This window comes from Papio anubis, chromosome 7 (assembly GCF_008728515.1).
Source record: "Papio anubis isolate 15944 chromosome 7, Panubis1.0, whole genome shotgun sequence".
In the NCBI taxonomy this organism is placed as follows: domain Eukaryota; kingdom Metazoa; phylum Chordata; class Mammalia; order Primates; family Cercopithecidae; genus Papio; species Papio anubis.
Genome location: NC_044982.1, coordinates 145335032 through 145361321, shown reverse-complemented (window position 1 = coordinate 145361321; position 26290 = coordinate 145335032). Strand labels below are relative to the sequence as shown.

The 26290-nt window shown below is 43.3% G+C and overlaps 1 protein-coding gene across 17 annotated transcripts in view; it reads left to right on the top strand.

Moving 5' to 3' along the window:
• The window catches only part of MGA (MAX dimerization protein MGA), a 168032-nt gene that overhangs the window by 38309 nt on the left and 103433 nt on the right, over nt 1-26290 (top strand). For 11 of the 17 annotated variants that reach the window (XM_021940454.2, XM_031668808.1, XM_021940449.2 and 8 more), the window contains exon 1: nt 23286-23417. The exons of 4 other annotated variants lie outside the window; for them this stretch is intronic. The gene's annotated coding sequence lies outside the window, so the exon portion shown is untranslated. Of the gene's footprint in view, nt 1-23285; nt 23418-23741; nt 23766-23788; nt 23951-26290 lie in introns of those variants that run through there. 2 more of the 17 variants (XM_031668805.1, XM_031668804.1) reach the window with 2 other exon arrangements.

Here is a 26290-nt window from a genome sequence, read left to right as displayed (position 1 = left end):
GGTTGGGTGCAGTGGCTCACGCCTGTAATCTCAGCACTTTGGGAGGCCAAGGCAGGCGGATCATGAGGTCAGGAGATCGAGACCAGCCTGGCTAACACAGTGAAACCCCGTCTGTACTAAAAATACAAAAAATTAGCTGGGCGTGGTGGCAGGCGCCTGTAGTCCCTGCTACTCGGGAGGCTGAGTTAGGAGAATGGCGTGAACCCAGGAGGTGGAGCTTGCAATGAGCGAAGATCGCTCCACTGCAGTCCAGCCTGGTCAACAGAGCAAGACTGTCTCAAAAAAAAAAAAAAAAAAAGAACAAAAAATACAGTAACCACTATTTGTATAGCATATTTGTATAGCATTTATACTGTATTAGGTATTATAAGTAATCTAAAGATTATTTAAAGTGTACGGGATGATGTGTATAGGTTATATGCAAATACTGTGCTTTTTAAAAATTTAATTTAATTTAATTTAATTTAATTTTTGAGTCAGAGTCTTACTCTGTCACCCAGGTTGGAGGGCAGTGGTGCAATCTTGGCTCATTGCAACCTCTGCCTCCCAGGTTTAAGCAGTTCTAGAGCCTCGACTTCCCAAGTAGCTGGGATTACAGGTGCTCGCCACCACGCCTGGCTAATTTCTTTTTTTTTGAGATGGAGCCTTGCTCTGTTGCCCAGGCTGGAGTACATTGGCGGGATCTTGGCTCACTGCAACTTCCGCCTCCTGGGTTGAAGCGATTTCTGGCTTATTATTATTATTTTTTTTAGTAGAGACAGGATTTCACCATGTTAGCCAGAGTGGTCTTGAACTCCTGACCTCAAGTGACCTGTCCTCCTCAACCTCCCAAAGGGCTGGTATTACAGGCCTGAGTCACCACACCCAACCTAATTTTTGTATTTTTAGTAGAGATGGGATTTCACCATTTTGGCCAGGCTGGTATCAAACTCCTGACCTCAGCTAATCCACTTGCCTCAGCCTCCCAAAGTGTTGGGATTACAAGCTTGAGCCACCACACCTGGCCTGTGGTATTTTATATCAGGGATTTGAGCATCCATGGATTTTGGTATTTGCAAGGGTGTCCTGGAACCAGTCCCCATAAATAACAAGAGACAACTGTGTATCTCAAAGGTGAAGCCGTAAAGGAAGATGATCGTGATCTGGAAACTTTGATAGAAAGGCAAGAGAACGACAATCATTTCTGGCTCTGGGGGCGGGGGGGCGGTAAAGGTTGTAGTAAAGAGAGAAATGTGAGAAAATACTTGAGGGAGGACAGCCAGGTTTAAGTCAAGGTAAATAAGTGGAAGGACCATTGTTCAGAAAGACTGAGAAAGCCTGATACTTGGTATAATAAGAGTGAGTATTCTCTTGGGCATAATGGAAAGCTTTGGGCAGTGACACTGTGGAAAGAACCAGGGTTGAGGACCTACAGATTAGTAAGATAGTTCATGGTTCGTATCATATTGCCTTTGTCTTTGGTGACCTGGGATTATAGAGATCAGAGGGAATGTTGGAAGTAATTGATTGACTTAATTGTCTGGACTTTGTAAGTTGTTTTGGTACTGAAACTGGTTTAAAGATCCAAATAGTATATTATGTGATCTCATAGAGGTGATAAATGCTTTTTATAAAGTTAGTGTGAAAGTCAACAAAGACTATATTCTGGGTGAGGGGTTGAATAAACAGAGTTGAAATCACTTGTTAGGTAATGGCTCCCAGAAGGAATGTGGTGAAAAACTGATTGTGTCCAAGGACTCCTGTGATGCTTATAGAGGGGCTATAAAGTTCCCCCAGGTTGAGGGGAATGTGGTGACAGGGATCATTTTATAATAGAGTGACTATCAGTTTAAAATTGAATGGCTTGTGGATATATGCTAGAAGGAAACAGAAATGAATACCTGTTAGGATATTGGGATATGGCTTACTTTTTTTTTTTTTTTTTTGAGAGACAGTGTCTCTCTCTGTCACCCAGGCTGGAGTGCAATGGCGTGATCTCGGCTCACTGCAACCTCTGCCTCCCAGCTTCAAGGGATTCTCCTGCCTTAGTCTGCTGAGTAGCTGGGATTACAGGCACCTGCCTTCACGTCTGGCTAATTTTTATATTTTTAGTAGAGACAGGGTTTAGTTTGCCAGGCTGATCTCGAACTTAGTTGGTCCACCTGCCTCGGCCTCCCAAAGTGCTGGGATTACAGGCGTGAGCCATTACCATGCCCGGCCTTTTGTTTTTTTTTTGGGACACAGTCTTGCTCTGTTGCCCAGGCTGGAGTGCAGTGGTGAGATCTCAGCTCATTGCAACCTCCGCCTCCTGGGTTCAAGCAATTCTCTTGCCTCAGCCTCCTGAATAGCTGGAACTATAGGTGTGCACTGCCATGCCCAGCTAATTTTTGTATTTTCAGTAGAGACAGGGTCTCGTCATGTTGGTCAGGCTGGTCTCGAACTCCTGACTTCAGGTTATCTGCCTGTCTCGGCCTCCCAAAGTGCTGGAATTACGGGCTTGAGCCTGGCCAGATATGAGTTAATTTTTAATTTTAAAATATACTAGAATTTTTTTTTTTTTTTTTTGAGAAAATCTCACTCTGTCACCCAGGCTGGAGTGCAGTGTCATCATCATAACTCACTGCAGCCTCTAACTCCTGGGCTCAGGAGATCCTCCTGCCTCAGCCTCTTCAGTAGCTGGGACCACAGGCATGTACCACCACAGTCAGTTAATTTTTAAAATTTTTTTTGTAGACAGGGGTCTTCTTATGTTTCCAGGGATCTTGCTTGTCTTGAACTCCTGGGCTCAAGCTATCCTCCAACCTTGGCCTCTCAAAGTGTTGGGATAACAGGTAAAAGCTATTTTACTTGGCGTTTCTTTTCTTTTTCTTTCTTTCTTTCTTTCTTTTTTTTTTTTTTTTTTGAGACAGGGTCTCTCTTTGTTGCCCAAGCTGGAGTGCAGTGGTGTGATCTTGGCTCACTGCAACCTCTGCCTCCTGAGTTTGAGCGATTCTTCTACCTCAGCCTCCCTATTAGCTGAGGCTACAGGCATGTGCCACCATGCCTGCTAATTTTTTGTTGTATTTTTGGTCGAGATGGGGTTTTGCCTTGTTGCCCAGGCTGGTCTTGAACTCTTGGGATCAAGTGATCTGCCTGCCTTGGCCTCCCAAAGTGCTAGGATTACAGGTGTGAGTCACTGTACCTGATGTTTTTTTGATGGGGGTCTCACTGTGTTGCCCAGGCTGGACTTGAACTCCTGGTCTCAAGTGATCCTCACATCTCAGCCCTTTCAGCATGAAAATTTGTCCTTCTCCTTTTGGTTGGGGATCATAATGTCTTTTTTTTTTTCCCGCCTCTTGTTATACTATTCTTGTCCCATCCAACTTCTGACTTCACCCTTTTCTTTTGTGTGTTTTTCCTTGTCTTATGGTTTCCTCTCTTGTGTGGCTCTACTATTTTATGGCCCCTTCTCTGGCAATGTTTTAGTTTCTCTTCTTGATTCCAGCTCCATGAGTCTTTTCCTCCCATTTTCCATTCAGTTGAGAGGGAATGAGAGAGTACATTTTTACATTTGAGGCAGAGAATCTGTTTGTTACTCCTATTTGACTAAACTCTCATAGCACTCTTTCCTCACAAGCTGATGGTTAATTCATAGAACCTTTAGGTCTGTTGGATCCCTCCTATCTAATTAGCTTGGCACAGGAGTCAGGAGCATGTAGGTTTTTTTTTTTTTTTTTTTTTTTTTGAGATGGAGTCTCGCTCTGTCGCCCAGGCTGGAGTGCAGTGGCGCAGTCTTAACTCACTGCAAGCTCCGCCTCCTGGGTTCACACCATTCTCCTGCCTCAGCCTCCCGAGTAGTTGGGACTACAGGTGCCCGCTATCACGCCCGGCTAATTTTTTTTTTTTTGTATTGTTAGTAGAGACAGGGGTTTCACCGTGTTAGCCGGAATGGTCTTGATCTCCTGACCTTGTGATCGGCCTGCCTTGGCCTCCCAAAGTGCTGGGATTACAGGCATGAGCCACCGTACCTGGCCATTTTTTTTGTATTTTTAGTAGAGATGGGGTTTCACCGTGTTGGCCAGGCTGGTCTTGAACCTCTAACAACCTCAGGTGATCTGCCTGCCTCAGCCTCCCAAAGTACTGGGATTACAGGTGTGAGCCACCATGCCCAGCCTATTTTTTTTTTCCGAGACAGATTCTTGTGCTGTTGCCCAGGCTGCAGTGCAGTAGCATGATCAGGGCTCACTGTAGCCTCATCCTCCCAGGCTCAAGTGATCTCTTACCTCAGCCTTCCAGTTACAGGCATGTGCCACCACACTTGGCTAATTATGTTTTATTTTTTTTAGAGACAGGGTCTTGCTGTGTTGCCAGGCTTGGTCTTGAATTGAGCTCAAGCCATCTTTCTGCCTTGGCCTCTCAAAGTGCTGGGATTACAGGTGTGAGCCAGGGTGCCTGGCTCCCTTTTTTTTTTTTTTTTTTTTAAAGACAGAGTCTCGCTCTGTGGCCCAGGCTGTAGTGCACTGGCGCGATCTTGGCTCACTGCAGCCTCTGCCTCCTGGGTTCACGCGATTCTCCTGCCTCAGCCTCCTGAATAGCTGAGACTACAGGTGCCCGCCACCACACCTGGCTAATTTTTTGTATTTTTAGTAGAAATGGGGTTTCACTGTGTTAGCCAGGGTGGTCTTGATCTCCTGACCTTGTAATCTCCCTGCCTTGGCCTCCCAAAGTGCTAGGATTACAGGGGTGAGCCACTGTGCCTGGCCCTAGCTCCCATTTTTAAAGTGATTTTGTTGTTGAGTTGTAGGAATTCTTTTTATATTCTAAATATTAGTCTATTATCAGATATATAGTTTGCAAATATTTTGTCCTTTTCTGTACGTTGCCTTTTCACTATCTTAATAGTGAATAATATACAATAGGTTTTAATTTGATGAAGTCCAGTTTATCTTTTTTTATTGTGTGTTACTTGTGCTTTTTGTGTCATACTTTTTTTTTTTTTCCCCGAGATGAAGTCTCGCTAAGTCGCCTCTGCTCGCCTCAGCCTCCCTAAGTGTTGGGATTATAGGCGTGAGCCACCATGCCCGGCCTTTTGTGTCATACTTAAGACCATTGCTAAATCCAAGGTTGTGACTCTTTCTCATTTTTTTTCCGTAAAAGTTTTATTGTTTCAGCACTTACATTTAGATCTTTGATCTGGTTTGTGTTCATTTTTGCGTATGGTGTGAGGTAGATGGTTCCACATAATTCTTTTTTTTTTTTTTTGAGTCAGTGTTCTGCTGAACCAACATAATTCTTTTGTATGTGTATCCAGTTGTCCCAGTACCATTTTTTCATCCTCTATAAATTTAATAAAGTACTTCTTCATATTTTACATAAGACATTTCTTCATACTTTATATAAAACTGGCCTAACATTCCATTCAAAATATTACTATACAGGTCAGGTACAGTGAGTGGATGGATCATACATATTACGTAATCCCAGAACTTTGGGAGGCTGAGGTGGGAGGATTGCTTGAGGCCAGTAGTTTGAGACCAGCCTGGGCAACAGAGCAAGATTCCATCTGTACAAAAAAAAAAAGGAGAAGGCTGGGTGTGGTGGCTCACATGTGTAGTCCCAGCACTTAGGGAGGCTGAGGTTGGAGGATCACTTGAGTCCAGGAGTTTGAGACCAGCCTGGTCAACATGGCGAAACCCTGTCTCTACTAAAAATACTAGAAATTAGCCAGGCGTGGTGGTCGCACACCTGTAATCCCAGCTACTTGGGAGGCTGAGACATGAAAATCACTTGAAACCCGGGAGGAGGAGGTTGCAAAGAGCCGAGACTGCACCACTGCCCTCCAGCCAGCCTGGGCAGACTCTGTCTCAAAAAAAAAGGAAAAGAAAAAATATTACCATTCAAAGTGAATATGAAATGTGTATTATTACTTGTGGAATACTAAAGTTGAAGTATATACCATAGAGGTTGTCTTCAGTCCCCCTTATTTTATAAATGTGGAAAGAAAGACCTAGAAAAGTTAACTGATGTCCAGTGTTGTATAGCTAATCAGTTAGAGATAATACTTTAACCCAGGTGTTTGCAAACTTTTTCTGTAGAGGGCCACATAGTAAATATTTTAGGCATTGTGGGCCAAGAGGCAAAATAGGGTATTATGTAGGTACATATATAAAAGTAAAACCAAATTTCCACAAATTTTGTGTTGATGAAAATTTAAAAATGTAATTATTTAGTACTTTTTCATTTTGGTAATACATGTCTACAGATGAGAAGAATGGAATTCTTTTTTTGGGGAGAATAACAATTTGTTTAATTGAGATTCAAAGTAAATGTTCCTTAGCCTTAAAATCAGTTGCAAATGTTCATCTGTTATTATTTATCTGTATGAGGTTTTATGTATTTAATCTTAGAAAATGTCATTTTTCACAGACAGGTCCTGCCAATTACTGATATCAGTTCACAAGCATGTGTTTCTAATTGAGCCTGTTAGTCTCTTGGAAGGCATTTTAAGAATTCTGTTAGGGCCGGGTGCGGTGGCTCACGCCTGTAATCCCAGCACTTTGGGAGGCTGAGGCGGGCAGATCACTTGGGCGGAGCTCTAGACCAGCCTGGCCTATGTGGTGAAACCCTGTCTGTACTAAAAATACAAAAATGAGCTGGGTGTGGTGGCACGTGCCTGTAATCCCAGTTACTTGGGAGGCTGAGGAAGGAGAATCTCTTGAACCTGGGAGTTGGAGGTTGCAGCGAGCTGAGATTGTGCCACTGCACTCCAGCCTGGGCAACAGAGTGAGACTCTGGAAAAAAAAAAAAAAAAAGACTTTTGTTAGATTCTTTGAGTTTTAAAACATTACTTGAAGATTAATCACTTTAAATTTGAGGCTAGGTGGAAGCTCCTCAATTGTACAAGTAAATAGATTTTGAAATGGGGAAATTCCCTTTTCATTTGCACCAAATTCTGAAAAATGCTGCTGGAACTGTAAAATGCTGAACTTGGAAGATACATTCACTACAACTTTGTATGGAAATGGACATTTCTCATACTGTTTTAATTCTTGACAACACAGGAGGTGTATGTACCTTGACAATACTTGTGGTTCAAACAATGTTAGTTTTTATTGAAATGACTTTGTTGCAGCATAAGTTCTGCATATAATCACTGTTTTGCTATTTTACTAGGTTGAATTCATTAAGACACATGATGAAGTCTGTCAGAAAAGCTAATTTCCAAAGCCATTCAGTGTTCAATTAATAGTGAGTGTGGGTAGTCTCATTCAGAAAAGTTTCAGCTCACCCTGAATTTTAAAAATTGCAGTAAAAATTTCCCTCTGCTAAGCTCAGTCACTGCTTCAGAAAATAAACTGAAAAAGTTTATTTTCTCTGGATGTACAATTCTTTGGCAGCTATAGTCAGACATGATTTAGTTAACTAACCATTGCTAAGTGACTTTCCTTGCTTGGCTAATAGAGGTGATATTCAGAAGCTTACTTTCGTTGTATCCTCATTTTTAGTTTTTATTTCTGTGAAGAAATTTAGCTGTGAGGAGATATTCCATTTTATTTTGTTTATTAATATTTATTAATTTTTTTTCTATTTTTCATTTTTTTGGAGATGAAGCTTGCTCTATTGCTGAGGCTCATGATCTCGGCTCACTGCAATCTCTGCCTCCCAAGTTCAAGTGATTCTCATGCCTCAGCCTCCCCAGTAGCTGGGATAACAGGTGTGCACCACCATGCCTAATTTTTGTATTTTTAGTGGCGGGGTGGGGGGGGGGGGGGGGGTCCGCCATGTTGGCCAGGTTGGTCTCGAACTCCTGGCCTCAAGTGATCCACCCACCTTGGCCTCCCAAAGTTCTGAGATTACAGGCGTGAGCCACTAGAGGGAGAACTGCTTGAACCTGGGAGGCGGAGGTTGCAGTGAGCTGAGATGGCGCCACTGTACTGCAGCCTGGGCAACAGAATGAGACTCTATTCCCGCCCCCCACTGCCAAAAATGCATTTTTGACTTAATGAGATTTTCAATTATGATGGGTTAATTGCGATATCACCCCCACTGTAAGTTGATGGGGACCTGTATTGGTGTCGTTCCAGGTTACTAGAAAATTATTTCTGTAACCTGTATGTGTACACTGGTTAGCAATGTAGTTTTAATGAGTCACAGTCAGAAAAGTTAGAGAAGTATTTATAGAGCATATATGATGACAAGTAAAAAATGTCTGAAATCCATGCAGACTGCCTCTCTTCCGTGTACAACTTATTCTTCAGATTTGTTATTTCCATTGGATAAGCTTCAGGTTTTTTTTATATGTTGATGTTGTCCAGGGCTATTTTCTAGCTTGGCTCTCTTTTCTCATTCAGCTTCTATGGTTCTTTACCTTTTGTTGGGTCATACACCTCTTGGGAAAATTGATAAAATTTATGGACCCTTTGTCAAAAATTGCTTGTATGTACCTTACGCAAACTTCTGCTTAAAATTTTAGGAGTTTCACAGGACATCTGCCTGCAAGCTCATTCGTAGATTCCAGATCAGAGCCGCACCTCCCTATGTGCTACCTGAATAATTGCACTCACATTTGTAGTTTGAAATACATTGATTTTCCAATCTATTTCTTCAGTATGATTCTCTGTGCTGAGCACTAGACCCTGATACTCATTTACTTCCTCTCCTTGCATATGTGACTGTTCTGTTGTACTACTCCACTTACGAAACTGTATAGTTCCTGGAATACATTTTTCTGTTGTTAAATCCTTGATTCCTTGGTTATGAGGCCCTGCCACTTCCTTGTTCTTCAAGACGTTCTCCCTCCTTAGCTTCTGTAATTCTACTTTCATCTATTTTTCTCTTATTTCTGTGACTACTCTTCTCTTCCTTTTTCCTAGATTCTTTTTTCACCACCTGTCCTCTAAATGTCTATTCTGACCATAACCCTCTGAAATATTTGACTCTACATTTTTGGGCTTTTTCAAACCCCTGGCTTTAGTTACTTCCCAAATCTTTGTATTTAGCTAAAGTTCACCGTTTTTATCTCCAATGTCTACTGGACATTTCCACTTAGATCAATGGTTCCTAAATATGTTGGGGGATTACATACTCCCTTAATAATCTGATTAAGGTATATCTCTCTTCCCAGAAAAGTGCACTGCATACTAAATTTTGCATATTGTTTTAGGGTGTTCCTGGACCTCTTTCAGCCCCTCCATGGAATCCCTGTGGTATTCTAATTAAACACATATTAAGATGTTCCTGAACTGCCTTTAATACAGTTTGTCCAAAATTGACACTATCATGATTGCCTCTAACCCATTTTATTCTTATTCCTCTCCCTAATGCCTCTAAATATTATTTGCCTCTTAATTATTTACTAACAAATTCATTCTGCAAATACATGAATGCTTACTTCATATCTGGCACCTGACTTGAATATGCAGTGATGCACAAAATAGACATGGTTATTCAGTTCTCTCAAAGCTTACTCTATAGCATAGTGATTAAAAGTGTGAACTTTGGAGCCATAGTATCTGGGTTGAGTTTTGAATCCTTACTGCTTTGTGACCTTGAACAAATTACTTAACCTCTCTGTTTAACCTTTAACTTAACCTTTTAGTTTCATCATCAGCCTGCTTCACTGGTTATTAGGATTAAATGAGTTAATATATGGCAAATGCTCTGTATATGTTAGCTTTTATTCATGGAGGAGACATTGAATAATCATAAGTAAATAATTATACATTTTGATAAGTACTATGAAGGAATAGAGCAGGGTACTTTGAGAGAGAATTTACATTAGGGAGTAGGGATAGGATTGCTAAGGGAGTGATATTTAGACAAACTGGTAGGATGTATGGGTGTTTCCCAGGTGAAGGTTTGTGGGGACTGGAAGCAAAGCGTTTCAGGCAAATAGAAAAGGCAGTGTAAGAGTCCTTTTCTGAGAAAGTGTTTGGAGCATTTCAGAAACAGAAGGTCATTGTGCCTGGAGTATGATGTGTAATGGGGAGAATTATGTGAACGCAGAGATCTGTAGGCCATATCAAGGAGGTTAGATTTTATTCTAAATGAAATGGGAAGCTAATGGAAGGTTAAAAATGGCAGAAATGGCAGGAACTGATTTATGTTTTGAAAGGGTCCCTTGATACTGTGTGGAGAATGGATTAGAGGAGAGCCATAATGAGGGCCTAGAGAGAGAAAAGAAAAGTCTGTTGTAGTAGTCTGAGTAAGAGCTGCTGGTGGTTTGGACTAGGGTGATGCATGGAGGTGGAATGAAGTGTGTGGGTTCAAAATGTTTTAAATTGAGTGCTTCTGTGTGCCAGGTACCATTGATAGAATCTGAGGGTACAATGTAGAGGTTAAAAAGGACATACAGGCTGTGTGCAGTGGCTCACGCCGGGAATCCGAGGCGGGTGGATCATGAGGTCAGGAGTTCAAGACCAGCCTGGCCAAGATGGTGAAACCTTGTCTCCACTAAAAATACAAAAATTAGCTGGTCATGGTGGCAGGAACCTATAATCCCAGCTACTTGGGAGGCTGAGGCAGAGAATTGCTTGAACCTGGGTGGCAGAGGTTGCAAGTGAGCCGAGATCACGCCACTGCACTCCAGCCTGGGGGACAGAGTGAGACTCTGTCTCAAAAAGAAAGAAAGAAAGAAAAAAAACAAGGACATAAAGTCTATAGTTTGTAGGGATGGGATGAACAGGAGAGAGAAGACAATTATACAAATAAATATAAAAAATAGACCTGTATAAGTTCTAGGAAGAACAGATACATGGTGTTTTGACAGCGTATCATGGTCAGGAAGGTCAGTGATGTAGAATCAACAGGCAGATTTGATGATTGACTTGATGTAGAAGGAAGGGAGAGGAGGATATGTAGATGGATATGGAGAAAAATCTTACTGGGTTCTAGTCTTGTCATCTTCCACACCATTTTGTTTGTTTATTGAGCTGGAGTCTTGCTGTGTCGCCCAGGCTGGAGTGCAATAGTGCGATTTCAGCTCACTGCAACCTCTGCCTCCCAGGTTCAAGTGATTCTCCTGCCTCAGCCTCTTAAGTAGCTGGGATTACAAGCACCCGCCACCACACCTGGCTAATTTTTGTATTTTTAGTAGAGACAGGGTTTCGCCATGTTGGCCAGGCTGGTCTTGAACTCCTGACCTCAGGTGATCTGCCCACGTCGGCCTCCCAAAGTGCTGGGAGTACAGGCATGAGCCACCACACCCAGCCTTCCACACCACGTTAACCAGTAACCAAAGTAATTCTTCACTTTCTATGAGAATTATTCTATGATCCCGCAGTATAATTTAGCTGCTTTTTGTTTGTGCTTCCATTACACCCCAGGCACAGAGCCAGTAGCTTTCTTTATTCTTTGCTGTCATCGAGTATTGGTTATCTGATAATAGTTGTCTGATAATGGATTGTAAGCTTTTGAGGGTAGGAATCACGTCTTTGTGTTCCAGGATATGTACATGGTAAGTGCTCAATAAATGTTTGACTTGAGGAATTAATGAATACTCTGTTCTTTTTTGTCATGTGCCTTTGCATAAGCGGTTCCTTCTCCTTGGAATGCCTTTCCTTCCCTTGTCTGCTTTGTCAACTTCTAGACATTCTTTAACACTAAGCCTTACTTGATACCTCAGTTACAGTTCCTCCTATCACTGTGCTTCTATAGTTTTTCTTAATTTTAATTTTTTTTTTTTTTTGAGACAGAGTCTCACTCCATCACCCAGACTGGAGTGCAGTGGTGCAATCTTAGCTCACTGCAACATCTACCTCCCTGGTTCAAGCAACATCATGTGTCTCAGCCTCCCGAGTAAATGGAGTAAATGGAATTACAGGCGTGCGCCACCATGCCTGGCCAACTTTTGTATTTTTAGTAGAGATAGGGTTTCACCATGTTGGCCAGGCTAGTCTCAAACTCCTGACCTCAAGTGATCTGCTTCTCATAGCCTCCGAAAGTGCTGAGATTACAGGCATGAGCCACTGTGCCTGGCCCTATAGTTTTCCTTTTGTGTACCTCTTATAAATATTTGATAGTGCAGAGTAGGGATCTAAATGTTCAAAAGAGTGAATATATATCATTAACATCATGGACTTGTAGATTGGATACATATTTTCCAAATGTCCAAGCCCATTTCCAAGTAACCTAGGTTATTTTCATCTGGTCTTAGTTCATTTTCTTCTGCTATAATAGGATACCACAGAGTGGGTAGTTTATAAACAATAGAAGTTTATCTGGCTCACAGTTCTGGAGGCTGGGAAGTCGAAGAGTATGGCACTTGGATCTGATAAGGGTCATTGAATGGTGGAAGGCAGAAGGGAGCATGTGAGATAGAGGGGGACACCAGGGGCAGGACTCACTTTATAACAACCCACTCTTGAGATAAGTAACCCATTCCTGTGACAGCAACATTAATCGCCATGGGGGCCAGTTCCCTTGGCCAATCCATTCCACTATTTATTCGTTTCCAATGTTTCATTCCATTCCATTCCATTAAGTTCACCATTGTCTCTTGTTTGATCTTCATGTTTCACTCTCCATTTATTCATTGTTTATTTCCTTCAATTCTTCCTCCACTTTCTCTCTCATTAATTTTATTTCTCCTTCCAGCTAGTCCTTCTTCTTTATTAAAGTCCTTTCTTTTCTTTCTTCCCCTTCCCTCCCCCCTTCCTGCCTTCCCTACCCTCCCTCCTCCCCCTCCCCCTCCCTCCTCCTCCTTCCCCCTACCTCCTTCTCCCTTCCATTCCATTCCATTCCATTCCTTCCCCTTCCATTCCATTATCCTCCTTCCTTCCATTCCTTCCTTCATCCATTTCCATTCCTTCCTTCCTTCCATCCTTCCTCCTTTCCCCATTTGTCCCTTTTTCAAATTCCAGGGCATTAATCGATTTGAGATCACTCCACTTGATCCATCCCGGAGTTCATGCCATTCTCACTGCCTCAGCCTCCCGAGTAGCTGGGGCTGCAGGCCTCCACCACCACGCCCGGCTAATTTTTGGGGTTTTGGTATTTTTTAGAGCGGGGACTTGCGTGTTAGCCAGGATAGTCTCAATCTCCTGACCTTGTGATCCACCTGCCTCCAGCTCCCAGTGCTGGGATTACAGGCGTGAGCCACCACGCCTGGCCTCCTCTTTCCCCTCTTCTTTTTTTCTTTTTGGAAAGAAAAAGAGGTTTAGTGAACACCCACAGTTCCCACATGGCTGGGGAGGCCTCAGGAGGAAATCATGGCAGGAGGTGAAGGCACTATTACATGGCGACAAGAGAAAATGGGAGAGAATACAAAGCGGAAGCCCTGATAAACCATCAGATCTCATAAGACTTACTCACTACCATGAGAGAACAGTATGGAGACTGCCCCGTGATTCAATTCTCACTGGCTTCCTCCCACTACATGTTGGAATTATGGCAGTACAACTCAAGATGAGATTTGGGTGGGGACAGAATCAAACTATATCGATCCACCTGGCCCCTCAAATCTGATGTCCTCACATTTCAAAACCAATCACACCTTTAACAGTCCCCCAAAGTCTTAACTCATTTCAGCATTAGCTTGAAAGTCCACAGTCCAAAGTTTCATCTGAGACAAGGCCAAGTCCCCTTCTGCCTATGAGCCTGTAAAATCAAAAGCAAGCTAGTTACTTCCCTAGATACAATGGGGTACAGGTTATTGGGAAAATACAGTCATTCCAAATGGGAAGAAATTGGTCAAAAGCAAAAGGCGTTACAGAAGGACCCATGGAGTCAGAAATCCAGCAGGGCAGTCAAATCTTAAAACTCCAAAATGATGATCTCTTTTGACTCCAAGTTCTACATCCAGGTCATGCTGATGCAGAGGTGGGTTCCCATGGCCGGGCAGCTCTGCCCCTGTGGCTTTACAGGGTACAGCCTCCTTCCTGGCTGCTTTCACCGGCTGGTGTTCAGTGTCTATGCCTTTTCCAGGCACATTGTGTGAGCTGTCAGTGGATCTACCATTCTGAGGTCTGGAGGATGGTGGCCCTCTTCTCACAGCTCCACTAGGCAGTGCCCCAGTAGGAACTCTGTGTGGGGGCTCCGACTCCACATTTCCCTTCTGCACTGCCCTAGCAGAGGCTCACCATGAGAGTCCCGTCCCTGCAGCAAACTTCTGCCTGGGCTTCCAGGCGTTTCCATAAATCTGAAATCCAGGCGGAGGGTCCCAAACTTCAATTCTTGACTTTTGTGCACCCACAGGCTCAACACCACATGGAAGCTGCCAAGGCTTGGAGCTTCCACCCTCTGAAGCCACGGCCCAAGCTCTACGTTGGCCCCTTTCAGCCACAACCAGAGTGGCTGGGATGAAGGGCACCAAATCCCTAGGCTGCACACAGCTCCCTCTTTCCCCTCTTCTTTCCTCTCCTCTCCTCTTTCTCCCCTCCCCTCTGCCCTCCGCTTCCCTCTCCTCTTTCTCCTCTCCCTTCTCCCCTCTTCCGTCTCCCTTCTCCCCTCTCCTCTCCTTTCGCTCTGATGCCTAGGCTAGAGTTTAGTGGTGCAGTCATAGTTCACTGAAGCCTCAAACTCCTGGGCTCAAATGATTCTCCCACCTCAGTCTCTGAGTAGCTAGGACTACAGGCATGCACCACCACACTCAGCTAATTAAATGTTGTGTTTTTTTTTTGAGAGACAGGGTCTTACTGTGTTGCCAGGCTGGTCTCTAGCTTCTGGCCTCAAGTGATTCTCCTGTGTTGGCCTCCCCAAGTGCTGAGACTTTATACCCTTTGTAGATTTTTTATGTTTCTATAGTGTTCTCAGAGGTTTTTCCACACTACCAACTACAGTTTTTCAATATGATTATTCTGTCTTTTCAATCAGAGCTTGAGCTTTTTGAGGGGACTTGTTTTTGTTTATTCATTTTCCCCAGTTTTAGGGCTTAGCACATAGTTGATGCATAATAAATATTCGTTTAACTCATTGTAGCCTTATTTACTTACGCTAATAAGGATAGATAACTCCAAGAATGTAAAGTTGAACTAATCATGAGATGAAAAATAGTGCCTGTATATAATCGCTACAATTTATAATCTATATACATACAATTTGCACTGCATTCAAGTTATTTGAATAATCTTTATGTTCTCTATTTTCATACAGCTTTTTTCCTCTTTTTAAAACAGGCGTAGCTGGGTGCGGTGGCTCACGCCTATAATCCCAGCACTTTGAGAGGCCGAGGCAGGTGGATCACCTGAGGTCAGGAGTTCCAGACCAGCCTGGCCAAGATGGTGAAACCCTGTCCCTACTAAATATATAAAAAAATTAGCAGGGTGAGGTGGCGGGCGCCTGTAATCCCAGCTACTCCCTGAGGCAGGAGAATTGCTTGAACCCGGGAGGCGGAGGTTGCAGTGAGCAGAGATCATGCCATTGCACTCCAGCCTGGGTGACAGAGCGAGATTCCATCTCAAAAAAAAAAAAAAACACACACACAAAAAACAGGTGTTCCCCTGCCCTCCAGTGTTTAGATCACAGCTAACAATTTTAGTAAAGGTCAAGATTATAAAACATTTTGAATATTTATTTATTTTGAAGTAATATTTAAAATTCGACCTAGCAAGACCCTATCTCTACATTAAAAAAAAAAAAAAGAAAATTAGCCAGTTGTGGTGGCATGGCCTGTAATCCCAGCTACTCAGGAGGCTGAGGAAGGAGCATCACTTGAGCCCACGAGATTGAAGCTTCAGTGAGCCGTGATCATACCACTGCACTCCATCCAGCCTGAGAGATAGAGTGAGACCCCCGTCCCTTAAAAAAAAAAAAAAATCCCATTTGGTTTACTTTTCAAATAAAACAAGTTTCCCCCACCTTTTTTCCTCATATATGTGATATGCCTGGAGCCTAGGTTTAAACTAAGTGTAACTTAACCTGCCTCTTCCTTTGCCACCATGTGTTCCACAGTTTTTCCTAGTTATGTGGTGATTGGGTGGGTCTATTTGACCTTGGTTTCACTACACTGTTCTGTACCATTACCAAAGTTCCAGGATCTTGCCCCACCATAAAGGCTTTCCTGTTTTCAGTGTCTCTCCCACCCTGATTCCCAAAGTAGCTTCTTAATCTTGTGGCTGTCCTTTGGTCTCGACTGAGATGTCTCTTGGCTAATATCTTCTTCGGTATTGTTACTGATGAGGAGAAGCTGACTCTTGACTTCTTGGCAAAGTGACTTATACCCCATCACAGTCCTGTTGTATATATTTTCTTCTATGAATATCAAATCTTAGCTGTCTAGGGAGGCTGATGTATGGCTGATCAGGCATTTCTAAATACCTGTCTGCAAATAAGTTTTCAGTGGTATATCACAGAATAAGGACAATGTAGTGAATTTTTCATCTATCTAAGTGTATTAAAAATAAGACTATTATAATGAGATGTTCTTTCCAGTGGTTTTTAATCTTAAAATGATCTTTTTTTGGCCGGGCGCGGTGGCTCACGCCTGTAATCCCAGCACTTTGGGAGGCCGAGGCGGGTGGATCACAAGGTCAGGAGATCGAGACCATCCTGGCAAACACGGTGAAACCCCGTCTCTATTAAAAATACAAAAAATTAGCTGGGTGTGGTGGCGGGCACCTGTAGTCCCAGCTACTCAGGAGGCTGAGGCAGGAGAATGGCGTGAACCTGGGAGGCAGAGCTTGCAGTGAGCCAAGATCGCACCACTGCACTCTAGCCTGGGCGACAGAGCTAGACTCCATCTCAAAAAAAAAAAAAAAAAAAATCTTTTTTTTTTTTTTTTTTTTTAATATAAATCATAGCAATAACAGAGGATGGATGTTTGGTAAGATAAATTTTGTTCACCTTATGATGGTCCTCTAAATACTTTTTTGGGATATCTTTCTGGTCTCTGATGTCTAATAGCTGGGGAATTCCTGTGTTGACCACCATAGCTGTTTTCCCTGAGGCAGTATTGCCTTTCATGTAAAGTAAGGATGGCTTCTTTCGTATGCATTTGCAAACAATTTTCCAGTATATTCTTCTCTCATAGGCTTCTTCTTGATTTTTGCCTAATTCCAAAGTGATGAGATTACAGGCATGAGCCACTGTGCCATCTTTTAAATAAAGATGGAGTGCCATTGTGTTATCTAGGCTGGTCTCAAACTCTTGGACTCAAGCGATCCTTCCACCTCCTCCTCCCAAAATACTGGGATTACAGGCGTGAGCCACTGTGCCTGACTGACATTTTCCCTTTAGAATTTAGTAAAACAAATTCACTGTTACTAAAGTGTCCTTTCTTTAATATATTTGCTATTTTTTCTTATAGATGAATATATAACAGATGGTGGTCTCTATTACAGCTTGTTGCTTCTATTACCAGATGGTATCATAACATTTTTTCCATTTTATTCTAAGGATCTCTTTGTTTTTGTTGATTTTCTAGGTAACACAGTTGTCCCTCAGTATCTGTGGGGGATTGGTTCCAAGATCCCCGCCCCCGCAGGATACCCAAATCCTCAGATGCTCAAGTCTTTTCTATAAAATGGCATAGTATTTGCATGTAACCCATGTATGTCCTCCCATATACTTTATTTTTTTTAATTTACTTTTTTTTTTTTTGAGACAGAGTCTTGCTCTTTCACCCAGGCTGGAGTGCAGTGGCAGGATGTCAGCTCACTGCAACCTCCGCCTCCTGAGTTCAAGCAATTCTTGTGCCTCAGCCTCCCGAGTAGCTGGGATTACATGCCTGGCTAATTTTTGTATTTTTAGTGGAAACTTGCTATGTTGGCAAGGCTGATCTCGAACTCCTGACCTTAAGTGATCTGCCCACCTCGGCCTCTGGAAGAGTTGGGATTACAGGTGTGAGCCACCGTGTCTGGCCTCTCCCGTATACTTTAAATAATCTTTAGATTACTTATAATACCTAGTATAATTTAAATGCTTTGTAAATAGTTATACTATTTTATTTTTATTATTTTATTGTCATTTTTTAAATTTTTTCCACATATTTTTGATCCACGATTGGTTTAATCTGTGGATTTGGGACCCACAGATAGAGGGCAGACTGTATCCAGTCAATGGGCAGTCAATAAGACTTTCCTAGAAAAATATTTGTATCTCCTCAAGTATCTGCCCTGTCAACATTTATCCATTCCCCTAAAGAGAAATAATTTGGGATAAGAGTCACTGGGTGCTAGTTTTTTTTTTTTTTTTTTTTTTAATACTTTAGTTCTAGGGTACATGTGCACAACGTGCAGGTTTGTTACATATGTATACATGTGCCATGTTGGTGTGCTGCACCCATTAACTGGTCATTTACATTAGGCGTATCTCCTAATGCTATCCCTCTCCGCCTGCCACCCCACAACAGGCCCCAGTGTGTGATGTTCCCCACCCTGTGTCCAAGCATTCTCATTGTTCAATTCCCACCTGTGAGTGAGAACATGGGGTGTTTTGTTTCTGTCCTTGTGATAATTTGCTGAGAATGATGATTTCCGGTTTCATCTATGTCCCTACAAAGGATGTGAACTCATCCTTTTTTATGGCTGCACAGTATTCCATTGTGTATATGTGCCACATTTTCTTAATCCAGTCTATCATTGATGGGCATTTAGGTTGGTTCCAAGTCTTTGCTATTGTGAATAGTGCTGCAATAAACATACATGTGCATGCGTCTTTATAGCAGCATGATTTATAATCCTTTGGGTATATACCCAGTAATGGGATTGCTGGATCAAATGGTATTTCTAGTTCTAGATCCTTGAGGAATCGCCACACTGTCTTCCACAATGGTTGAACTAGTTTACAGTCACTGGGTGCTAGTTTTTTAAAATCACAACTCTACCCCTTTGGGAAATGTTGGCCAAAGCCAGGGATGTAACTGCTTAATATAACTTCAGTATGTATTATGACCCTGTTTTCCAAGCCCCATATTGTTGGACACCCCATATTGTTGGACACTGAATATTTGATATTTAGACTTGCCTAAAAAATGAGGATCTATGGTTTTCTATTTATTTATTCAACAAATATGTGTCCACCCTATTCCAGGCATTGTGATAAGCACTAGAATAGAGTGGAGCTAATGGTCTAATGGGGAAGACACATTAATACATGGTTTTAAAAATAACACAGTTGTGGTAAATGCTATAAAGAAATAACAGGGTACTATGAGAGCATGTAACTGGGAGACCTTACCTGATCATGGGAGTTAGGGCAAGTGTCTTGAAGAAAATACATTTAAACTTAAGTATGAAGGGTGAATAGCGTTATCTGGGGCTGTCTTCTTAGGCAAGGGTAAGGAACGTGGTTATGTGGGCTTGAGATGTGGGGCAGCAAGAAGGAATGGTGTTTTTCTCCCTCTCCCCTCTTTCCTCTCTCTCACTCTGTCACTCTTTCTCTCTGTCACTCTGTCACCCAGGCTGGAGTACAGTGGCGTAAATCTTGACTCATCGCAACTTCTACCCCCTGGGTTTAAGCAGTCCTCCCACCTCACCCTCCTGAGTAGCTGGGACCATAGGTGTACACCACCAGGCACAGCTATTTTTTAAAATTTTTAATTTTTTTTTTTGTATTTTTGGTAGAGACAGGGACTTGCCATGTTGCCCAGGCTGCTCTCGAACTCCTGAGCTCAAACAGTCCATCCTGCCTCAGCCTCCCAAAGTTCTGGGATTATAGGCATGAGCCACTGGGTGTTTCTTAATGAATGTTGATTGTATTCTACAACATTTCTGTCCTTCTTTTCATCCTCCCTTCTCTTAGCATTTTCTAAAACATGGTTTTAATCATATTACTATGCTGATTAAGAAACTCTTTAAGAGATGGGGTTGGGGGGTAGGTCTCACTTCGTTGCCCAGACTGGAGTGCAGTGGCACAATCACAGCTCACTGTAGCCTCGACCTCCTGGGGTCAAGCAGTTCTCTCACTTCAGCCTCCTGAGTAGCTGGGACTGCAGGCACCACCAAACTTGGCTAATTTTTTAATATTTTGCAGAGATGGGTTCTCACTATGTTGTCCAGGCTGGTTTTGAACTCCTGGGTTCATGTGATCCACCTGCCTCTGCTTCCCAAAGTGCTGGGATTACAGGCATGAGCCACTGCGCCCAGCCCAGAAAGTCTTAAAAGTTCTTCTTTGGGTAGATTATTAGCTCCTTAAAGGCAGAAATCTTGCCATTTTTAATTCCTTAAATCCTTAATTTTTAATTCCTTAATTCCTTCATTACAGATATTGGAGGCAATCATACTTTGCCCCTCAGCATGATTTGATTTCAGTTGTAGTACTAAATGGTGGGCAAGGATGGAGTTGTCTATGATTCTCTTTTTACCCTCTGCCTAAGACCTAAGTTTTCAGGTTGGCTAGTGAAGGGCTTTTTTTTTTTTTTTTTTTTTGGAGATGGAGTCTTGCTCTGTTGTTCAGGCTGGAGTGCACTGGCGCGATCTCGGCTCACTGCAACCTCCACCTCCCTGGTTCAAGCAATTCCCCTGCCTTAGCCTCCTGTGTGGCTGGGATTATGGGCGCATGCCACCATGCCTGGCTAATTTTTTTGTATTTTTAGTAGAGACAGAGTTTCACCATGTTGACCAGACTGGTCTCCAACTCCTGACCTTAGGCAATCTGCCTGCCTTGGCCTCCCAAAGTGCTGGGATTACAGGCGTGAGCCACCGCACCTGGCCGAAGGACTTTTTGTAAAAACAAAACAAGCATCTTTTGCAACTCGTTCTGTATGTAGCCCTTATTTTATGAATGTTCTTTATTATATTGATATTTAAACAAGGCCATAGTCCAGGAGTTTGTTCATGGTAGTGGTTTCATCTGAAGAGTGAGGTCTTTTTGTCAGTTGAGAGAGGATGTTTTAGAAATCAGAACTGAAAGGACTGGATCTGAATAGATTGGATTAGGAAGTTTGTCTTGGTGGATTCTGTTACTTAAGTTGTGCCAATCTTTGACGTTCCACTGTAGACATCTGAAAAGTGCATGAGGTGCCAGCCTTTCCCCTATCCTTAGCCTATAGTAGGCACTCAGATATTTGCTGAATAGGAAAAGTGTGCATGTAAATGGGATAGTTCCTATCGGTTTATAGAACAATCTAGGATTAAAACTGTGTACATTCTAGGCCAGATTGTTTAATTACATGCATTCTCTTTAGTTTTTCGTTTGCTTCCCCTTAATATTCAGAAAAATCTCCTTGAACGTGCAGCCTAGGAAAATCAAGGCAAAGACTTTTGTGTTAGGTTGGACCAGTAAGTTGAGCGACGATAACTGAAAAAGGTGGAACTTAGGAGCATCACTTTAGCAGTTAGCTTGGCATTCTTAAACCTTGGGTTATATATGGATGCCTTTTAAAGGAGGAAATTTCTTACATTATCCAAAGTATACAACCAAGAATTTCAGTATGAGAATACTGCATTAAAAGTTGAATGTAACCATTTAAATGGTTACTTGAAGCAAACAAAAAATAAAAAAGAAAAACAGGTGGTTACTTGGTACCTGCATGATGGTAAATCCAAACTGGATCTCTGAAATGCATGTGGTGGTATGATGATTTTTAGAATATCATATAAAAACAACACTTAAAAGTTCTCATAGGACCCTCAGATTCTTGACATCTCCTGACCTTTCTAGGTTAGGCAGACTCCACTTTGGAAAACTATGGATAGTTTTCCTCTCCCACCGAGATATTTAGTACTGAATCTTCAAAATTCAGGGTTTTAAATTTTTTTGTTGTTTTTTGTTTTAAGTATCTAGTATTTAGTAGTATGTTTGCCTGGTGTAGGGAAAGAGTACCAAAAGAGAGTCTCCATTCCCCTTCTTCCCGAGTTGTCCTCACAGATCCCCTAGTTAGATAGATCATTTGGTTTAACCTGTCTCTTTGGGGATGCATGGTTGTTAACCAGTCATTCACACCTTAGGATCATATGTTTTAATGCTAAATCAACATAAATTTACTTCTTCCCCAGAAAATGGAAATTTTTTTGAGGAAATTTCAGATCCTTGAGAGGAAGACATTCTTGGTAAGGTGGGAGATTCTGACAGGGCAGCTTGTAGGAAAGAGGTTCTTGGGGTCAGGGAAGAGGAGGAAGGTGTTAAACCGTTACTTTCCCATTTTGCCTAGAATCTTGAATGCTCCTGCTGACGGTGCCTGAATTAGGGTTTCAGAATGCCTTCAGAAGTCTCTAAAGTAGTCTACACGTTTTCTAGTTCAGACTATTCCAGCAGTTTCTGTCCATGTTGTTGTATATCTCCTCAGGAAGAGCAAAGTGTAGAGAAATAGGATCCTTCCTAAGTAAAAAGTAGGTCAGATCAGTAGTGTTGGATAAGCCTCCTCCTGTTGACTCCTTCCTCATAGTCTCCTCATTCTCCTTCATAGTGTTTTGTATTAAGTCACCTAGCATGTCACGTAGTGGGTTCTCAGTGCTTGCTAATTCTTATGAAAGAAAGCAGTTTTGGATCATTGACCACAAAATCTGCTCTCCTACTCCCTACTTCTTTTTTGCCTCTTAAGAAACTATGCTTCCTTTTTACTGGTGTGTCAGGAGCACAGAAGAAAGAACAGCTGGTAAGGAGCACAGAAGGAGAAAGATAACTAATTTTTGAAGATTGGGAGAAATACTGTCCATTGATTTACTTCAGCAACTGCCTGACACATAATAGATATTCAGTAATACTTTCTTTGCACCTCGTAGCTTAAATGTCTTGAAGAAACAAAAATTGAATGCACAGGATCAAGGCACTAAAGCTCAAATAACACACTCCTGCAAGTTTCTCGTTTCCCTGTTTTATCAAGATATCTTTCATCTTTGTATCAGGCAATTTAGTGGCAACTCTTCGCTTTCCAACTGCTCACTGAATCTTTCGGTCTCCTCCCCATTTTCCTAGTCGTCTTCGGTTGTGGATGTTGTAAATTCGACCATCCGTCTCTCAAGGTCTTTGCTTCAAGGTTTCCCAATGCTTTGGCGCTGTCCAAGCCCCGGTACTCCGGGGAGGAAGACCTCGGATTCATTTGACGGGCTTGTGGAGGCTGGGGGTCTGTGGAGCCCCGTGTGGGTGGGGCTGGGCGCGGCCGGGGCGGGGCCGGCTAGGAGCCCTAGGGAAAGGGTGAAAGGCACAGTTGAGAAAGGCCCGCCGGGCATTGGTTTCCCAGTTTCCACGAAGGCTTCGTGTGCAAGCCTGAGGAATCTAGGTGCCTCCCTCCTGCCTCGCCTTTCTTGATTCTAGAAGCTTCAGTAGGCTTTTCTGGGTTGCTGGGACCCGGAAAAGCAGCGGCTTCCACTCTGGGGGCGGGTCCCAAGGGTCTTGCTGCTGCTCTGGGGCCGTTTGGACTCCTGGTGTTGGGGGAGGGGCCAGGGAGGTGCTGCTAGCGTTTCCTTTTGCGCCTGCGCGGCGGGCTCCGAGCGGGTAGGAGCGCGTGCGCGGTGACGTGGACGTCCGGTGCGCGCGCGCAGGCTCTTCAGCTGGAGCGGACACACGGTGTGCGAACCGAACAGAATAACCCGCCCCCAGCGGGATATGAAGGACTCCGGGTGAGGCCGGCCACGCCCCGCACGGTAACTCACGGGCCTGGGTGGAGGGCATCGCTTAGTACTGGCCCGATTGGAGTTTTTCGAGAGTTTGAAGCTCTTGTGTATTTGAACGGCGTGAGAAACGTTCTGCTGAGAGAGCTTCGCACGCCCTCGCCAGGCCGGGCCTTGCGCGGGGCCGCCTTTGGCGCGCGCCTGTGGTCTCTGAGCGAGGCTGCGCATGTCACCTCGCGCGCGTCCCCGGCCTCACTTCCGCGTCGCTCAGCTACCTAACTGGGAGCATCGACGCCAGAGAGAGCGGCCACGAGGCGGGAGGGGTGAGAAGCGCCCATGGCTCGGCCCTGCCCTCGCGTGCGTGGGGTGCCGCTCCGCGTGGTACGGTCCGCGTGACGACTTACAGCCTGGCGCTGGGCTCTAGGTCGAGAGCCATGCTTACGCGCTTTGCAGTTTAGCTTCCAGGTCTCGTGGTTCTAGAACTCCAAGGGAAACGGTGTTGGCGTCGCTTTTCTGAGGAACTGGGCGCAGCGTTTTGACACCTGTGCAAACGTCTTTTCTAACAAGTAATTTCCGGCCAAATTGTTTGAGGCAGGACGGCAAGTTTAATAAAGAAGGGCGAGGAAGTGAGCTGTAGGAGTGGGGACTTGGTAAACAAAGGACCGGTGGTGTGTGAGTGCAGAAATGAGGGAGGGGAAAACAGGTGGGAAGACCAGGTGTTATTTTCTTTTTTCCTCTGTGGGGCAGCCTTTACCTAGTTCTGTTGATGGGGTTTCCTGTTTCTGTTAAATGGTCAAGTAGGTCTCTGCCCTCAGTGCAAGGTATCTGGGATATCTGGGATATTAACAGCACCCTCCCGCCCCCCCCCCCCAAAGGTCCAGTAGCCAAAGTTGAGGAATCTGTGTGTCAGAAGAATATGGAGAAACTAGGTATCGTTTCAGACTGGGTCGAGAGTGCAAAGTGGTAGCGTCTTGCTGTGTAGATTTTTGCTTTGCCTTTGGAACCCTGGGAATGCCTTCTTCCTCTGGCCGGGGTGGAAGCAGGACCCGGTAAATGAGGTCTGAAAGGAGGGGTTACTGATGGCAGACCAACATGAGAAACCAAAGTGCACTCTTTTAGAGGAAAGATAACTTTCCCAAGGTTCGCCTCGCCGGAGCAAACACGTGGATCATGAGAAGTCTCGAGCCCACCCGCGCGCGTGTTGTTGTAGAGCTTGCCAGGCTTATGCGGCTGAGTCCCTGGTTAACTGCTTGCTCTGTTCGTTCTTTTTGGGCACGATGCCGCGGCTAGGCTGCAGGGAAAGTGCCTGGGGGCGGCGTGACGGCTGCTGGGAAGGGGGTTGGCCGCGGAGGGTCTGGTGGCTGGTTCTGTAGTCTCCAAGGTAACAAAATGCGGCTGGGTCCCGCATAGAGATCCTCGGGTTCCGGACGGCGGCACGTGATCTGTCGGGACTCTTCTTCCCCGGAAGAGCTTTCCTTGCGGCATTTTTTCACGTGGTTCTTGGCCAGCTGTCCTTTGCAGTTGAAAAGCGGCGGTTTGTGGGTCATTAATAGTCGACGGCGTCTGCTGCTCTTGGGGAAGGCAGTGAGAGCCTTTTACTTTCTTGCGTATCGGAACAGCGCTAGTGTTTCTTGCCGCCTACGGTTGTTTCTAGCGTTTGTATGGGTTAAGTGGCTTGGGTCCACTTAACAGAAACACAGGCTAAGGACTTGAGGAAATTCAGTGCCCTGGGTACCTTGGCATACTTCAAGTTTGACTACAGCCCGTTTCTGCCTTAAAAGTTCTTCAAATTCTGCTTATCCAACTGCTAGGGACCTGTCAGCTCGTTGGCCCTGAGTTGTAGTTAAGGGTCCATTCTTAGCAATAGAAAATACTCCTGGGGCCAGCAGTAACAGATGGTATCTGGGAAGAGAAGGGGGCAGTACTGTCTTAGGCAGGTGCAATTCTGTGCCTTAAAACCTAAAAGCGTTTCAGATAATATTTTGACATTTGCCCTATAAGGTTGTGATGATAAAATGCTCAGGATATTGTCTGTTCCGAAGTGAGTAGTTCTTAATAAATAGCAAGTGTCATTTATTAAATTAGTAAAAAATAAGCAAATTATGGTTAACAGCGATTAAGAAACTATTAATAGTTGGCTATTTTACTGTCTTTGCCACCATTTGCTGTCATTTTCTTATATTTATATCCGCATTCTGTTTTTAAAAAACTTAAAATTTCTTTACCCAGTGTTTATTAGTAAATGAAATCTGAGTGAACCTGTTCTCTTGAAATTTGAGTTTCACAAATATAATTTAACTTAATCATATTCTTGTGGTGAAGGATTATGTTAAGGAATATACTAACATCTTGGTGCCTGCCATACTACTGTATTTATTGTATGAAAGGGTTGTAGATGTTTGTAGCAATTTGGAAAACGTTGAGAATTTGAATATTTGTGTTTTTAAATCATGGTATTGACTTGGAATTTTGATTTTGTGTAACTAATTTTTGGGGTTGAGCACAGTACATAAATCATTGAATTAGGAAACTAGTAAAACTAGTGTATTTTGTGAGTTGTATGAGGGTCACTGCTTTAGTAGATAAACATTTCCCAAAGAGGTCACTGGTGAAAAGACATTAAAATAGGGAGTCTGAAATTGTAACAATTTATGGAACTTGTCAGATTACTTAGCTAAAAAATGTTTTCTATGATAGGTTTTGTGTGTGTATATATCTTCTGGTGTGAATTTTCCCCTCTACAACGTATTTTGTTAGCTTTTTATTATAGCTGTTTTATCTAGATAAAAAAAATTTGATGTTGAAAAGCCGAATTGAACGTTTTTGAATGTTAAGGTGTATATATATGTACCAAAATTGTGGTTTTCATTAAAGCTTTTAGTTTACAAGAGTATTTTTAGGATGTT